Source organism: Zea mays, chromosome 10 (assembly GCF_902167145.1).
Source record: "Zea mays cultivar B73 chromosome 10, Zm-B73-REFERENCE-NAM-5.0, whole genome shotgun sequence".
NCBI lineage: Eukaryota > Viridiplantae > Streptophyta > Magnoliopsida > Poales > Poaceae > Zea > Zea mays.
In genome coordinates, this window is record NC_050105.1 from 112161637 (window position 1) to 112180672 (window position 19036).

The following is a 19036-nucleotide window of genomic DNA, read 5'->3' on the forward strand; positions in this document are numbered from 1 at the left end:
TCGGGCTCCGAGCCCATTACTGATCAGGGGTTCGAAGGCTGGCCCCTCAGAAGGGTTCGACAGCTGCCCCAGAGCACTCGGGCTCTGTGGGGGATAGATATCCCCTGGGTCCACTAAAGAAGTAAAAGGCCTCACGAAAGGCCCAAGGGCCCAATAATTCGTAAGGTCATTCTTTCGTGGGCCTAGGGAAAGACAACGAACAAAGAAGAGAAGACGTGAGACTGGATTGGTGCAAACTCGGACGGCCCACAACGTCGAACGAATGAATCGCAACAGAGACCCGACTTTCCCGCGCTGAAGTCCCCATGCAACAGAGCCATGCGAGGATAAGTCGACGAGGGTTACGTAGGGATAAACTCAAGAGGTTCACTATCTTTTAGCTACTTGATGTTATCATGTCACATGTACTGCCCCACGGTCGAGTATATAAGGCCTAGGGGGCACCCCTTCAGATCGATCGACCCTGTTTTACTTAGCCACCCACGTGAACTCTCTGCGCCCTCTATCCAGAGAGTTTTCTTGTAACCACGCTCATATACTCACCAGAACGTAGGGTGTTACGCACTTCTAAGCGACCCGAACCTGCAAATCTTGTCCATTGTCCCTCGTGCGATCGGCACGAACCATTTTGCTACAGTCGTTGACACCGTCCTACTCCTAAAAACACTTTGAGGGGCAACCCCGGGTGTGCGGTCGGACCCAAAACACCGACAGCTGGCGCGCCAGGTAGGGGGTGTGTCGACGATCCAAGCTAGCTCAATGGCCATCACCTTCCGCAGCAAGATCACCGTGCGTCCCGGATTTGTATTCTGCTTCGGGACAATCTCATCTGTGGCGGACGAAGAAGGAATTCTACACCGCATCGCAGATCTACCGGAAAAGAAGTTTCCTCCAACAAACTCCGAAAATGCTGGAAAGACGCTACCTCCGGCTCTTCGGAAAAAGATCGTCTCCGGGGAGGCTGGAGCTAGAAGCTCGCTGACCCGGAAGACTCCGCTGTCTACTTCCCCGACGAAAGAATGGACACGGGTCGCGAGAAAGAAGGAGACCAGGGAGAGGCAAGTCGTTCTTCCCGTTCCTCCGGCCTCAAAGGAGAACGGAAAGAAAGTCGCCACGACAGCAGTACCGTTCTACCCCGACGTCCTCTTCATCGGGAGGGCAGAGTCGCCCGCCGTCTCTGACGATGAACCGACCGTGCCTGGAGAAGAACCACCTCAGCGAGAATCCCGCCGACGAAGGAATCGACGCAGGAACGTTCGACGACATCATGCAGCCGGAGAACGGGATCCGGAGCAACCTGTCTCGCGAGACGAGGTCTCAGAGATAGGAGAAACTCCGGAAGAACGCGTCTTCAGGGAACGAAGGAACTCCCGACGACGTGATCGCCGGCGGACTCAGGAGCAAGCCGAGCAAGATGCAAGGCAACGACGCGAGAATCCGCTCTTCGGGCGCAACCTGAACCCCGACTTCGCCCGAGCTATGAACACGCCGAGCGAAGTCGGAGGCGTTCTAGCTCGGATAGCTGACGGACTTCCTCGGACTCCCGACGCCGAGGGATACCGACGCCTGTTCACTCAGGCGGCCAACCATCTTCTACCGCTCGCTCACCCGCCGAACGATTTGCGACACGCCATCAACAGTCGCCGAGACGCGCGAAGCTCTATCAATGCTTCGCGCGAACGGCGGCATGAGAACGAAATTCGCCGTCGGGAGGAGTATGACCGAGATCATGGCTTCCCGACTCAAAGCCAGGCCACCCGAACTGAGTCGGCGACAGCTTCAACTGGCGGTACCACCCGGGGACGGTCGAGGAACCACCACCGCCACTCCCCTCCCCGGGACAGACGTCATCCCCGACGACAGGAGGACACGTGCGGAGTATTCGCCCTTACTCCGCGCCTTAGGGCCATCCAATGGCCTCCCAACTTCAAGGTATCCAATGTCGACAAATATGAACCTAAGCAGGATCCAGGGGGTTGGTTAGCCGTCTACACCACCGCTGCTCGGGCTGCCGGAGCATCCGAAGACGTCATGACCGCGTATCTGCCCATCGTCCTTGGGCAAGATGCGCTGCAGTGGCTACGACATCTACCCCGACACTGCATCGACGACTGGGGAGACTTCAGTCGACGTTTCACCGCCAACTTCCAGTCTCTCTCCGACAAGCCAGTGCAACCATGGGACCTCAAATCCATCAAGCGCCGGGGGATGAGACTCTCCGGTCATACCTTAAAAGGTTCCAGACCATGAGAAACCGCATCCCCGAGGTCACGGAGGCGGCCGTGATCGAGGACTTCTACAGAGGATCTAATGACTCGGCTTTCGTCCGAGCCATACTACAAAAGGCGCCGACTACCTCCGAGGAGCTGTTCCGGGAAGCCGACCTCTACATCACCGCCGACGAGCGGGCCCAGGATCTCATCGGAGGAGCAAAGCCCGCACCGGCAGCACCACGACGCGACGCGAACCAGCCACCCGACAAACATTGGGAGAAGAGGCCTCGTGAAGAAGTACACGCCGCCGGACCACCCGCCTCTCGCGCCCGAGGAGGGCCTCGTGGAGGCGAGCGCACGCTGGACGACATCCTCGACGCCCCGTGCCCGTACCACAAGGACATGCGCCATACTCTCCGTAACTGCCGGGACTTCAAGCACTCCGTCGGACATGGTCGACCCTTCCAACCCCTACCACCTCCTCCACCGAGGGGAGGACCAGATGAACCACGACAGCCCCATCAGCCGGAGGAGGGGGGAGGAGGAGCTTTCCCACGCGTTGACAGGGAGGTCAACGTCATCTTCGGTGGACATGGGTCGCAGGAGAACAAAAGACAACAAAAGCTCAACGACCGCCGGATACTGGTGGCGACCACCGGCCCTCCCGCCCCATACCGGTGGTCGGAGCACCCGATCACTTTCACTCGGGAGGATCAATGGCTCAACTTTGACCATCCAGGCAAATACCCGCTCCTCGTCGATCCGGTGATCCGAGAGAGCCGGGTAAAGAAGGTGCTAGTGGACGGGGGGAGCAGCATCAACGTCACCTTCCCCCGTACGCTCCAAGGCTTGGGAGTTCACCTCAAAGAGCTCCACGAGTCAGACACTCCTTTCTTCGGCATCGTGCCGACGGAAGGGGAATACCCGCTGGGCCACATCTACATGTCGGTCACCTTCGGGACTCCGGATAACTACAGAACCGAGTTCCTGAGGTTCGAGGTGGCGAACTTCGACTGCGGGTACAACGCCATCATCGGGAGGCCGGGGCTGGCCAAATTCATGGCCATCCCGCACTATACATACATGATACTGAAGATGCCAGGACCGCAAGGAATCATAACTGTGCGCGCCGACTTCCAAGACGCCGCAGAATGTTTCCGAGTGGTCATCCAAGCAGCCCTCACCACCAAGCCGTCAACGGTTCCTTCTACACCGGCGAACTCTAAGCCTGAGGAAGACCTCGCCGTACCGGCAAACGAAGCTCAGGCCGCGACCTCTATGCGGCCGACTGAAGAAACCAAGCGGATCAACCTGGGGTTTGCTGATGAGCGCAAGACGGCCATCATCAGCTCCAGTTTGAATGACAAATAGGAAAGCGCGCTCGTCCAGTTCCTGCAAGATAACCGAGACGTATTCGCATGGCAACCTGCGGATATGCCGGGAGTCCCGAGGGAGTTGGTCGAGCACAAATTGAAAGTCTATCCTCAGGCGAGGCCGATCCGGCAAAAGCTGCGTCGTTTCACGCCCGACAAGAGAGAGGCCATTCGTGCCGAGTTAGCTCGCTTGGTCGCGGCTGGATTTATTAGAGAAGTATTACACCCCGAGTGGTTAGCCAACCCTGTTCTTGTACTCAAAAAGAATAAAGTGGATTGTCGCATGTGCGTCGACTATACAGATCTCAACAAACACTGTCCGAAGGATCCCTTCGGGCTCCCGAGGATAGATCAGGTGGTGGATTCCACCGCTGGGTGTTCTGTGCTGTCTTTCTTAGACTGCTATTCCGGGTATCATCAGATTAGTTTGGCAAAAGAAGACGAGGAAAAAACGGCGTTCATCACCCCGTTTGGTGCTTTCTGTTATACCTCCATGCCGTTCGACCTCAAAAACGCTGGAGCGACTTATCAGAGAGCCATTCAAACATGCTTAGCCGATCACTGGGGCAAGCGTGTGGAGGCTTACGTAGATGACGTGGTGATCAAAACGGAGAATCCGGAAAACTTCATCGAAGACTTACAGCTGGTTTTCAACAGCCTGAGAAGATATAGATGGAAGCTCAATCCTGAAAAATGTGTTTTCGGGGTACCAGCAGGAAAGTTGCTCGGATTTATTGTCAGCCACCGGGGAATTGAGGCTAATCCAGATAAGATTGAAGCTATCATGAAGATGGAAGCTCCTCGGTCGCAAAAGAAGGTTCATCGACTCACTGGATGTATGGCAGCCCTGAGCAGATTTATATCCAGGCTGGGAGAAAAAGGTCTGCCATTTTACAAACTACTCAAGAAGGTGGATAAGTTTCAATGGACTTCAGAAGCACAAGAAGCTCTAGACGCACTGAAGAAATTCCTGACGACACCACCAGTACTGAAACCGCCCCGGCGAGCTACGCCGACTCAACCGGCTGAAGATTTGCAGCTATACATCTCTTGCACGACTCACGTGGTAAGCACTGCGTTGGTAGTCGAGCGAGGGGAAGAAGGGCATGCCTATCCGGTACAACATCCTGTTTACTTCATCAGTGAGGTTCTAGGCCCATCGAAGAAAAAGTATCCTCAGGTTCAGAAGCTATTATATGCAGTACTTCTAACTGCCCGCAAGCTGCGTCACTACTTTGACGATCACAAAGTCATAGTAGTTACTGGTTTTCCAATAGGGGACATTCTTCACAACAAGGAAGCCATTGGCTGAATAGCCAAGTGGGCTTGCGAGTTGGGATCCCATGATATCGAGTTCCGACCTCGCACTGCCATCAAAACTCAAGCACTGGTCGATTTCGTATCAGAATGGACAGAACAGCAAGTTCCAGACAATCCAGAAACGGCAGAAGTATGGCGAATGTATTTTGATGGCTCGCTGAAGCTGCAGGGAGCAGGAGCAGGGATTCTCTTCACTGCACCTGGAGGCGAGCACCTCAAGTATGCTCTCCAGTTGCTATTCCCGGCCTCTAACAACGCAGCCGAGTATGAATCTTTGATACACGGATTAAACATCGCCATATCACTGGGCGTCAAGAGACTGATGGTGTATGGAGATTCTCTGGTAGTCATCAGTCAGATAAACAAGGAATGGGATTGTTCAAGTGATTCAATGGGAAAATATTGTGCCGTCGTCCGAAAGCTAGAAGATAAATTCGAGGGTCTGGAGTTTCATCATATAGAAAGAGATCGGAACACGGCGGCCGATGTACTGTCCAAGCTCGGATCCGGTCGGACTCAGGTCCCGCCCGGGGTCTTCGTGCAAGAAATTCTCCAGCCGAGCATCTCGACGGATCAAATAGAGGAGTGCAACATCATAGATCAACCCGAGTCAGACTCTGATGACTGGAGACAACCGATTATTAAGTATATAAAGAATGAAGAAGAACCAGATGACAAGAACTCGGCAGAGCGCATTGCCAGACAATCAGCTCACTATACACTCATTGGGGAGGTATTATACAGGAGGGGCGCGTCAGGCGTCCTCATGAAGTGCGTTCTCCCGTCCACCGGGAAGCAACTTCTGGAGGAAGTCCATGCAGGGCAGTGTGGAGTACATGCAGCATCCAGAACACTAGTCGGGAAGGTTTTCAGGTCAGGATTCTATTGGCCGACGGCGAAGAACGATGCAGCCGAGTTAGTTCAGAGATGCGAAGCTTGCCAATACCTGTCAAAGCAACAGCACATGCCAGCACAGCAGCTACAGACCATACCAGTAACTTGGCCTTTCGCATGCTGGGGATTGGATATGATTGGACCTTTCAAGAAAGCTCAAGGAGGATACACCCATGTATTGGTGGCAATTGACAAATTCACTAAATGGATAGAGTTCCAGCCCATTGCCTCTTTAACCTCTGCTAAAGCCGTGGAATTCATACAAAGCATAATATTCAGATTCGGGATACCAAACAGTATCATCACTGACTTGGGATCCAACTTCACCAGTTCAGAATTCTTTGACTTCTGCGAGCAAAAGAGCATTCAGATCAAGTACGCATCTGTAGCCCATCCGAGAGCCAACGGATAGGTCGAGCGAGCCAACAGAATGATATTGGAGGCACTCAAGAAAAGGGTCTTTGATAAGAACGAAAAACTCGCAGGAAAATGGATAAGAGAACTGCCTTATGTTGTTTGGAGTTTGAGAACCCAACCTAGCCGGGCCCTGCATGGAAACACTCCTTTCTTCATGGTCTATGGGTCGGAGGCAGTGCTACCTGCTGATCTCAAGTTTGGGGCGCCAAGATTGATCTTCGAAAGCATAGCAAAAGCCGAAGCCACCAGGCTGGAGGATATTGATGTACTTGAGGAAGAACGACTGAATGCAGTAATCCAATCAGCACGATACCAGCAGACTCTAAGGCGCTACCACGACAAAGCTGTGTGGCAACGTTTCTTTTCGATAGGAGACCTCGTCCTCCGCCGAATTCTAACGGGGGAGGGACGACACAAGTTATCACCCTTATGGGAAGGGCCATTCATAGTAGCAGAGATCACTCGGCCCGGATCGTATCGCCTCACCCAGATGGATGGCACAGAAGTTGGGAACTCTTGGAACATAGAGCACCTCCGAAAGTTTTACCCCTAGCTGTATTTCAAAACAGCTGGGGCGACCATGTATTCTGTATAATGGAAATGCGTCATCAATAAAGAGAGATTTCAAAGATACTCGGCTCGCTTACGACTGACTTGCATTCTTACTTAACCCAGGGTGACCACTATGCCCTCAAACGGAGCAATCGACTTAAGTCGGCAACGACTTAAGGCGGTGCAACATGCTCACGCTTACTTAACCCAGGGTGACCACTATGCCGTACAAACGGAGCAATCGACTTAAGTCGGCAACGACTTAAGGCGGTGCAACATGCTCACGCTTACTTAACCCAGGGTGACCACTATGCCCTACAAACGGAGCAATCGACTTAAGTCGGCAACGACTTAAGGCGGTGCAACATGCTCACGCTTACTTAACCCAGGGTGACCACTATGCCCTACAAACGGAGCAATCGACTTAAGTCGGCAACGACTTAAGGCGGTGCAACATGCTCACGCTTGCTTAAACCAGGGCGACCACTATGCCCTACTAATGGAGTTATCGGCTAAAGTCATTGATGGCTTAAGCCGGTATAGCATACTCGCGCTTATGCAATTCGGGGGATGACTTCCATATCCCACAAACGACCTTCATAATTATCGTGCAGCATTACCACAAAACTTGCAAACTAATAAATTCTGATACAATAAGAGAGTGATAATGTCATTCGAATGATAAGCCGATAACCTCTAACGAGTACTTGATCATGCTAACTGCGCGCTCAGAGCACGCAAAATGTTTCTTTATTTTCCAATGTCTTTCTCAGGAACGACCGACGAAGAAGGGCGATTCGAAGAATCGGGGGCAGCATTCACATCGGCTCTTATGTCTTCAGGGACAACCACGCCGGGTCTTCTCATCAAGATTCGTCCCGCCCGAATAGCCTTGTCCAAGGCTTTATCACGCTGAGCTTTGAGAGTGACCGCAGTTTCTTCGGCAACTCTAGTAGCCAGCTGAGCAGCTTCTAACTCCTGAGCAATGGATTTCTTAGAAGCTCGGAGTCCCTTGATGGTGGCGTCCTTTGCTGATAGCAACTGTGTAAGGCGGGTCACTTCGTCCGAAGATTCTTGCAGCCGGCGACGCTGATTGTCCAGTTCTTCCATCGTAAAACGGTGGCTCCTCTCCAAGATGGTTAGCGAGTTGCTGGAATCTCGATACAATCTGTCCAGATTGTCGCGAGAAGCAGCAAGGATGCATTTTTCTTCCTACAAGCAAAAATCAACTCATTCAGAATCCAAGAGCATGATAAGGCGAAGCACGGTTTTGAAAGTTACCTTTTCAGAGTCAAGCTGAGCATGAAGAGAAGAACTCAGAGCGTTGGCGTCATCCAAAGCCGCGGAAACCTGACTCAGTTCAGTCTGGCTCTGAGAATACCTCTCCTCGAAGTCAGCGCACCGTCGAGCCATTTCAGCTTGATCTTAGGAATGTTTTTCCTCAAGAACTGCAATCTACCGAGTCATTCCTATCAAGAGGTAATCAAACAAAATGAGGTCAGAAGGTAAAACAATCCACGGACAAGAACAAAGAAGAAGAAGAAAGGACACTAACCAGCATTAGTTGCCTCCAACTCGGATACACGACGATGAAGCAACACCGGATTCCAACGCTCAAGAGATGAAGCCACTTCCGGGATGGAAGCACCCTGCGATTTCAGCTGACTGGCCATTCCATCCACCAAAGCCTGATAAGAAGAGCGGATGAACATAATGACAACAATTCAGGCAACGTAAAGATCAAACTAAAGCGCAGCACAGCACCTGGAGGTTGGAAAAGAGCGAAGGGATCCCCAAGTCAGGAGAAATCAGCTGGTAACCAGGTGCCAGACCACCACCCGAAGCAGCTTGCAGCAGACCAGCAGGAACGAGCTCAGTACATTCAACAGAGCCTAACTCCAGACCAGTGGGGATGCTGCCCTCTAAAGCGACCCCCTGATCCGGAGTTTGGGCCACCACCATACCGCCAGAGTGTGGAGGTGAACCCGCATGAACATCCATGGAAGTGCAGGAAGGAGACCTCGCTCGGACACCCTCGGGGGCTGGGTCAAAGTTGGCACTGCCCACTTGAGCCGGATCATCCCCGGCAACACCCTCGGGGGCTGGGCAGTGGCTTACACTCCTCACCCGAGCTAAGTCTTCCCCGGCGACATCCTCGGGGGCTGGGCACGTGTTAGCACTATTCAAGGGGTCCAAGCTCTCTGCCGTAACCACCTCTAAGGTTGACGGGCCTTCAGCTACTTCCATGGGACCAGGACAATCCAAATCAACATTCCGACCCTCGAGATCATGCTCTAAGGTCGACGAGGCACGGGATGACCTCAACCCAGCATCAGGCACGGCAGCACAAGTCTCTGTTGCATCAACATCCACAGGCTCTGATAGCAAATCCTCTGGGACCATATCCTCTAGAGTTTGATCAAAGTTGGCCATGGACAGCTCTTGCAGACCAATAAGGGCAGACAAAGCAGGAGAAGGAACTCCACTACTTCCACCGCTAGCGACGAACTGCCGACTGTTTTTCCGAGTTAAAGGAGCTTCATCTTCTTCCTCTTCATCCTCCACAGCGGCAACACAAGCAGCACTCCCATTGGGATCAGCAACAGTTTGGGCACACCCATTGGGACCAGTGTTAGTAAGACCGATTACAGGCATTTCTTCAGCAGCAGGAGCTAAAGTGCCGGCGTCCTCATCAAAACTGGATACTCGCCGGAGGCGTCTTCTCTTTTTCTTTTGCTCATCAGCAGAAGGCTCGGGCTGACTGGTTCGGCTAGGGCGCCTCGGACGAGTGCTGACAGGTTTCGGGACATCCAAAGTTGTATCAACCTCTGGAAGGGGCACCACTGCCAAGGTACCATCATGAGCAGCATCGGACGAATCCTCAGCTAATAGATCAAGCATGTCATTTATGTCAGCATCACTGGGGTTCAGAGGCACTTCAAAATAAACCTGTCGTTCATCATCAGGAATCGCCCCGAGCGAAGCAACTAAAGTACTGACTTCCTCAGCAGAGGGTCGCACTCTAAGGCCCAAATTGCTGTCAGTCACAGGCGGATTTGACACAAAAAGGGTGAAAGCTTTGGGAGGAGGTAGGTTCCAAGCCGAGTATGCCACTGGAGCACCAACATTCGAAACTTTACCCCTGAGGATCATTTCAAGTCGGCTTACCAAGTCAACAGAAGGAATTCTCTTATTGGTAACCCGAGTTGAGTCGGCCAGCCCTCGATACAGATATGCTGGATAGGCCCTGTCTTTCAGTGGCTGAATGTTCTTGAAAACAAAATCAGTGACCACCGCTTCGGCAGTCAGACCTCTTTCTTTCAGTAATCCGATTTCAGTAAGCAGCACGCCTGCCTCGGCCACCTCCTGATCTGTGGGAGACTCAGTCCAACTTGGAGTACGAACGTCTGGCTGTCTTCCTGACCGGGAGGGGAGAGAATTTCCATAATTGTCAACTATAAACCACTCCAGACGCCACCCTTTAATGCTATCTTTGAGGGGAATCTCAAGATACTCGGTCTTCTGCCCACGGCGCATCTCCAAACTAGCACCTCCGACCAGCTGATGTTGCCCCCCGGCCATCCCAGGGCGACAATGATACAGATACTTCCATAAACCAAAATGCGGCAGCACACCGAGGTAGGCTTCGCACAGGTGAATGAAAATGGAGATTTGGAGAATGGAATTAGGGTTCAAATGAGTCAAGTTGATATGATAGAAATCAAGGAGGCCACGGAAAAAAGGAGAGATGGGAAGGCCGAGGCCGCGGAGAAGGAAAGGAGCATAAACTACTGACTCGTGGGTATCCTCGGTTGGGACAGTAGTCCCGTGGCAAATCCGCCAAGAACAGAGTTCCCGCGGAGGAAGAACCCCGATGGAGACAAGACGGAGAAGCTCAGCTTCGGAAATAACAGACATATGGTTACCTGCGAAGGGTAACTGACTGTTGGGGTCGATTGTGGGGATCACCGCAGCAGACGAGTTCGCGGTTTTCCTCTTGGGCGCCATCTTGCTTCTCACTGGCGAACAGAGTAGGAGGCGAGTGGCAGAGAAGATTCAGATGCGGGAATGCAAGAACTAGGGCACGGAAAGCAAAGGCGGCTAAAAGCGCAACTCTTATGGGATATTCTTGAGCCAGATACCCTTTCAAAAAGTGCCCAGTCATCACCCGGCAGTTACTTCCGAAATCCCAGCATGCCACGTGGACATCTAAACAGTTATTTCCAAAAAAAACCGACGTGCCACTTCATCGCTCGGTTATTATCCTCAAAATAACTCGTGCGGCCGGCCATCACTCGGTGTTGCCTCTAAAACGCCGAACTCGTATTCTATCGCTCGGCATTACTTCTAAAATGCCGACGCCGACCTTCAATCACTCGGCGTTGCTTCTAAAACGCCGATCTCGTGTCCAAATCGCTTGGCATTACTTCTAAAATGCCGACGCCGACCTTCTATCACTCGGCGCTGCCTCTAAAACGCCGACCTCGTGTTCAAATCGCTTGGCATTACTTCTAAAATGCCAATGTCGACCATTAAACACTCGGCGTTGCCTCTAAAACGCCGAACTCATATTCTATCGCTCGGCATTACTTCTAAAATTCCGACGCCGACCCTCAATCACTCGGCGTTGCTTCTAAAACGCCGACCTCGTGTCCAAATCGCTTGGCATTACTTCTAAAATGCCGACGCCGACCTTCTATCACTCGGCGTTGCCTCCAAAACGCTGAACTCGTATTCTATCGCTCGGCATTACTTCTAAAATGCCGATGTTGATCTTCACTGACTCGGCGTTGCCTCTAAAACATCGGTTTCGTGTTCGATTGCTCGGTGTTACTTCTAAAACGCTGATGTCAACCTTCACATCGCTCGGCGTTGTTTCTACTATATCAAAAGAATCAGTTCAACATTCGGAAAAAGCAACGCCGAGTCATCGAAAAGGGGGGTCAACGACAGTTCTTCATTAAGGGGAAGTTAATAAGTTTACAAACCAACTCTTCGCGAGTTGGTGCTTCCCTACTTCTACTCTACATTACTACTACTACTAAACTACAATATACTACTCTACATTACTACTACATTATTTTAACTACACTATACTAATATCTAAAGACCAGTGGTGTTTAGCCACTGGCCTTGCCGCCGCTGCCCTTGCCGCCGCCGCCCTTGGTGCTGCCCATGCTGCTGCCGCCTCTGGTGCTGCCCTTGCCGCCGCTGCCTCCGCCGCCGTTGCCGCCATCACCGTCGCCGTCGCCACCGTCGTCGTCGTCGCCGTCGTCGTCGTCGTCATCTTCGTCCTCGCCGCCGTCCGAGTCCTCCTCGTTCGAGGAGAACTCAGACTCATCCGAGCCCTCGAGCCCGGAGCGCTCGACGGCCCGGATGTACGTCCAGACCTCCGCCGCAAGCCCCTGGGAGTCGTCTGAGTCATCAGACGACTCACGCAGGGGGATGGGAGCCGGAGACCCCTCGGACTCAGAGGAGAACTCCTCCTCTGAGTATTCCGAGTCACCAAACTCCTCCGATGGAGGAGTCGGCTCACGCTTGCGCTTGTTGTTCTTGCCCATTGTGGAAGCTTTGGGAGAGAAGAAAGGGAAGAAGCAGAGAACAGCAAAGGATGTGGAAAAACCAGAGGAGCAAGGGCGTTATTTATAGAAAGGAAAGGCAACCGCTCACTTCCAACCGCGGTCGCTGAACAGTCGCAAAGCATTCAATAAGCACTCCCACCCATCTGAAGACACGTCAGACGGCGGACGCCGTTTCATGCAACACTACACCCATTGGGACTCCAGTCAACAGCGCAAAGGATATGATTATACTAGCCGTCCCATCACATTACTACTCAGAAGTAGCCGGCTAAAACACTCAGCGTACCAAGCCGTCCCTTGCCCACACCCATTGGGGGGGACGCCTAGGAATTATCAGTATATTTTTCAAAACGGTCACATCCGTGCAGGGCATGCAGTAAATACCTCAAGACAAAAATGAGATATCAGTAAGGATCAGAGGAAAGCCAAATATAGCCAGCAAAGTACAAGATATGACCGACAGAAGCGATGTGAGGACTAGACACAGAACGTCCATCAAACGTCCAATCAAGTTGCAGAAGCAAATAAATTGCATTACCTAGCAAGATATGGACGGATTGCAAACTCGGCTGCTAAAGACAAAATATATGCTGACCTCTGCAGCAAAATTTTGATGACATAATGCTGACCTCCAAAGCATAATGCGAATAGCTTCATGCCAATTTTTTCAAAAGGAAGACCTTCGAATGGATTATCCTCAAAAAATCCATTTGAAGGTCGGGGGCTACACCCATTGGGTGCACCTCCGGTGCACCCCATGGAGTATCATTCTAAACCGATATAGCGCCGACTTCTAAGGCGTGGGACAAGATTGAAAAGATCAATCCTCAACCGAGATGCAGGAGCGCGAATGGAGATAATCTTTGGAGAAGACCTTCGAGTAGATTATCTTCTAAAATCTACTCAAAGGTCGGGGGCTACACCCATTGGGTGCACCTCCGGTGCACCCAATGAAGTCCAGAATCCTACAATTCAAAATGCCGACCTCTAGGGCACAAGCACAAAACTAAACTTTGGTCGAACGAATGATCAGAGCAAGAGAAGATAGCAGGAAGTCATTTTTTGGACCTTGGATCTTTGAGTTGATTACCTATAAATCAACCCAAAGATCGGGGGCTTGTGGGGGATAGATATCCCCTGGGTCCACTAAAGAAGTAAAAGGCCTCATGAAAGGCCCAAGGGCCCAATAATTCGTAAGGTCATTCTTTCGTGGGCCTAGGGAAAGACAACCAACAAAGAAGAGAAGACGTGAGACTGGATTGGTGCAAACTCGGACGGCCCACAACGTCGAACGAATGAATCGCAACAGAGACCCGACTTTCCCGCGCTGAAGCCCCCATGCAACGGAGCCATGCGAGGATAAGTCGGCGAGGGTTACGTAGGGATAAACTCAAGAGGTTCACTATCTTTTAGCTACTTGATGTTATCATGTCACATGTACTGCCCCACGGTCGAGTATATAAGGCCTAGGGGGCACCCCTTCAGATCGATCGACCCTGTTTTACTTAGCCACCCACGTGAACTCTCTGCGCCCTCTATCCAGAGAGTTTTCCTGTAACCACGCTCATATACTCACCAGGACGTAGGGTGTTACGCACTTCTAAGCGGCCCGAACCTGCAAATCTTGTCCATTGTCCCTCGTGCGATCGGCACGAACCATTTTGCTACAGTCGTTGACACCGTCCTACTCCTAAAAACACTTTGAGGGGCAACCCCGGGTGTGCGGTCGGACCCAAAACACCGACAGGCTCCGCGCCCTTTACTGATCAGGGGTTCGAAGGCTGGCCCCTCGGAAGGGTTCGACAGCCGCCCCAGAGCACGCAGAGTGAGGGATGACTCTGGGTACGTCCGTTACATGGCCAAGGCTCGAGCTACGCTCCCGAGGTACCCTAGGACATTTCCGAGACCAGCAGGAGCGATTTTGTAACGGAATCCCACCAGAGGGAGGCATCGAGCCCTCGGACCCTATCGAATGGGTCCGGGTCCGGCAAATCACCTACAGGTACTTTTGGAGCGCGCCTCTGGGCCACTAGCCGACCCTTATCGAACGGGGCATGGGCGTCCACTCGGATCACCCTTTAGCAACTCACTGGAGACACCATGTTCGGCACCCTCCGAGGGCAACATGGCGCTTTCCCCCCTTCCTCCTTGCGAAAAGGCGACGAAGGGGCGTATAACAAAAGTCGAGACGGTCCTTGATCGTCCTCTCGCTCCGTGTAGAGGCTCGGGGGCTGCTTTCGCACCAGGCTATGGCCAAACTGTTGACAGCGTCAATAAACCAGCCTAAAAACTCGGAACCTGACCATGCACCCGGGCTACGGCCAAGCCGCATGAGGGAACAACCAGGCCGGCCAAGGCATCATGAAAAGCATTAAGACCTCAGAGGAGTCAAACCACTCCTCCGAGGCCTCGGGGGCTACACCCGACGGGTGCGCTCGCGCGCACCCACCAGAACAAAAGTATAACCGAGAAAGGCCGGTCCCCTCACAAATAAATGCGGCAAAGCCTCCAAGCGAGTACCAACACTCCCTTCGAGGCTCGGGGGCTACTATTGGGTACCGTAATTAAGGGTACCCCCAACACTCCTAAAACACGGCTGGTAAACACTCTCAGCACAAACTGCAAAGACTGATGGGCATGGTTCAGGTCAAGACCTCGTCTACCAAGGGACGCAATCTTGCCTCGCCTGAGCCCGGCCTCGGACGGGAACAATAGTCCTGAACGAATTCATGCCTCGCCCGAGGGCCTCCATAGGCGGTGGGCGCACCCTCGGCTCGCCCGAAGCCCAGCTCGGGCAGGCTTCGTCGAGAAGCAACCTTGGCCAAATCGCTTTACCAACCGATCATATCGCAGGCGCATTCAATGCGAAGATCGCCTGACACCTTATCCTGACACGCGCGTCTCAGTCGGCAAGGTCGAAGTGACCGCAGTCACTTCACCCTCTCACTGACCGACCTGACAGGAAAACAGCGCCGCTCGCCCCGCTTCGACTGTTGTGCCACCCACCGGGGCAAGACTGACAACAGCCAAGTTCAGCCTCGGGCGCAATAGAAAGCTCTGCCTCGCCCGACCTTAGGCCTCGGCCTCGGGAGGAGGTCTCCGCCTCGCCCGATCCCAGGGCTCGGCCTCAGCCTCGGGAGGAATCACGTCCTCGCCCAACCCCGACCTCGGCCTCAGGAGAAGTCCCCGCCTCGCCCAACCTTGGGCTCGGACCGACCGCGCCACAGGGAATACATCATTACCCTACCTCTAGCTAGCTTAGACTACGAGGGAACAAGACCGACGTCCCATCTGGCTCGCCCCGGTAAACAGGTAATGATGGTTCCCCGCGTGCGTCCATGACGTCGGTGGTTCTCAGCCCCCTACGGAAGCAAGGAGACGTCAGCGGGATCCCAGCCGCACCGCCAGCTGTGCTTCTACGGGGCTCAGGCACTTCTCCGACGGCCACGTTATCGCGTACGCAGGGCTCAAGCGCTTCCCCGACAGCCACGTTGGCATGTACACAGGGCTCAGGCACTTCTCTGCCAGACACGTTAGCGCATAGCTACACCCCCCATTGTACATCTGAACCCTCTCCTTGCATCTATAAAAGGGAGGTCCAGGGCCTTCCTGCGGGGGAGGGTCGCGCGGGGGAACGAGCAACGAACAGGCTCACTCTCTCTCTCGCGACGCTTGTAACCCCTACTACGAGCACACCCCTGGTGCGAGATAATATAAGCCGCATTTCCCCTTGTGTTCCATCTTGCGCCAACCCATCTAGGCAGGGGCACACAGCGATAAATTCACTGGTCGACTCGGTTGAGGGTCCCCCGGGGTCCGAAACGCCGATAGGACCCGTTAACCCAAAACTGTTAAAAAATGGATATATGCTCTTGTCGGACCCTTCACGACTCCACTCTCTTTGCTCCACTTTCTGCTCTACTATCCCTCTCAAAAAGCGCGATGAAATCCAATGGTTTTGCTGTGTTTCTCACTGAGAAACGACCAAGTTCCAGTAGATCAGGCAAATCACGCGCGCGTCGGGCAGGTGGCGAGATTTCTCGCTTTCCTAAGATTCAAGTTATGGAGCACCTCATTCACAACAACATCATTCAGTTTGCGGCAACAACTCAGTTAGCTCTAGTTACAACTAAATGCCTCGACGTGACCAAAACCTACACCCTTACGCATGTCAATGATTACTAGGTGAACTACAACCATTGTTCATGTATGGGCATGACCAACCACCTCCTCTACCACCACCATACATATATTCGCAGCCAGCAGTACCCAAGGCATTGTCTTCTATATTTTATAGACTCACACAGATGGATGGATATAATTATACATGCTATGAGGTGTGTTACTTTTGTTTTGTCGTTTACTACTTGTTTTCCATTCATATTATCTAGTTAATGTTATTTTATAACTTTGTATAGGGTCATGAATATGGAATGAGCTCATACTCGGAAGGTTCAAACCTGCATGAATACTATGAATCCAGTTGAATATATGGTCCATACATAATTTGTGTAAAAATTATATTATAGAAAACTTTATATGTACTTTTTATCGTTGTATGACACGATTGTAACCTTCTATTGCTTTGTGTTGCACTCAATTTGTGGGTTTCTATTTGTGTAAGTATGGTTTATGTGATTTTGGGCGTCAAACTATTTGCGAATCTATTTGTCGTGGTTTTAGAAGCCAGTAGGACAATAGAATTTGTGTCCGGGAGGGGATGCTAGCGCAGACTCACTCCGAATGGTGAATCGCTGGGGACTCAGATAGAGGGTCGAGATAGAGGGTTATATTGGTTAAGGATTTCGCCCTAGTCCAGTGTAGTGATGATCGTATTATTGCTTTGAGAGGCGGTCTATTGGAGATAGGGATCAAAATTTCGAGCAACATTTACTGAAACTTGCCAAATTTCCCGTTGTCACTATTAGGCGGTTTCGAAATTCGTTGACGTTTTTTGAAAAATTTGGATGAAGATTTTAAATTTTAAATAAAAAACTAGAAAATTTCTATAAAAAACTAGGATGTCCCATAAGTTCAAAACTATATTTGAAGTTCAAATATTCATCTTTTGGCATGAAAACAATATTTAGTTTCGTCTGGACCCGTTAACCAAAACCCAAAACCGTTAAAAATGGATATATGCTCTTGTCGGACCCTCCACGACTCCACTCTCTTTGCTCCACTTTATGCTCTACTATCCCTCTCAAAAAGCTGAAATCCAACGGTTTTGGTGCGTTTCTCACTGAGAAACGACCGAGTTCCGGTAGCTCAGGCAAGTCACACGCGCGTCGGGCAGGTGGCGAGATTTCTCGCTTTCCTAAGATTCAAGATATGGAGCACCTAAGTCACAACGACATCATTCAGTTTGCAGCCACAACTTAGTTAGCTCTAGTTACAACTATCTGTCTCGACATGACCAAAACCTACACCCTTACATATGTCAAGGATTACGAGGTGAACTACAACCATTGCTCATGTATGGGCATGACCAACCACCTCCTCTACCACCACCATACATATATTCGCATCCAACAGTACCCGAGGCACTATCTTCTGTATTTTACAGACTCACAGAGATGGATGGATATAATTATACATGCTACGAGGTGTGTTACTTTTGTTTTTGTCGTTTACTACTTGTTTTCCATTTATATTATCTAGTTAATGTTATTTTATAACTTTGTATAGGGTCATGAATACGGAGTGAGCTCATACCCGGAAGGTTCAAACATGCATGAATAATATGAATCCAATTGAATATGTAAAGAATTATATTATAAAAAAACTTTATATGTACTTGTATCGTTGTATGACACGATTGTAACCTTCTATTGCTTTTGCATTCAATTTGTGTGTTTCTATTTGTGTAAGTATGGTTTATGCGATTTTGGGCATCAAACTATTTGTGAATATATTTGTCGTGCTTTTAGAACCAGTGGGACAATATAATTTGTGTTCGGGAGGGGATGTTAACACAGATTCACTCTGGATGGTGAATCGCTAGGGACTCAGAGAGAGGGTCGAGATAGAGGGTTATACTAGTTAAGGCTTTCACCCTAGTCCAGTGTAGTGCTGATCGTATTATTGCTTTGAGAGATGTGTTAAAGCTGATGCATGTGTGGGAAGGAGGGGGTCTTGCCCTTTTATAGTTCAAGGGTAGGGCTTTATACAGATGACTTGTTTTCTACTAGTAAGGACACAATTTGTAGTAGTGTTGTCTTTAATTGCCTCGGCGTAGCCTTCCTGACGTTGTCTTCGGGATCGTGCGTAGTTGTTCACCAGTCATGGCGTACCGTCTTCTACACGGGTCCCTGAAGCGACGCCCGTTGGTCCCCACAAGGCAGAGACAGGGCAAGTCTTGGTGTCGTGCGCGTTGTGACCCTGCCTTTTGTCATTTAACCATGTGTCATCCTCCTAGCGTGCTTAATCGTACACTCGATATGATGTATTGATGTGTCCTACTCGATATGCATGTTACTATGGCAACGCCGATGCTTAGGTTCCCTAGGACTGGTGGTCATCCGATCCCACCAAGCAGAGACCGTATGCGGTGACGTACCGTCACGTTGATAGATACTTCCCGACACCCCTTTGGTAATGCCGCGTCACATGTAGTTTGTTAATACCATGTCTTATCGTGGCTGACGTGGGTCAACAGTACCGGATTGGGGTCTCCGCCTCGCTG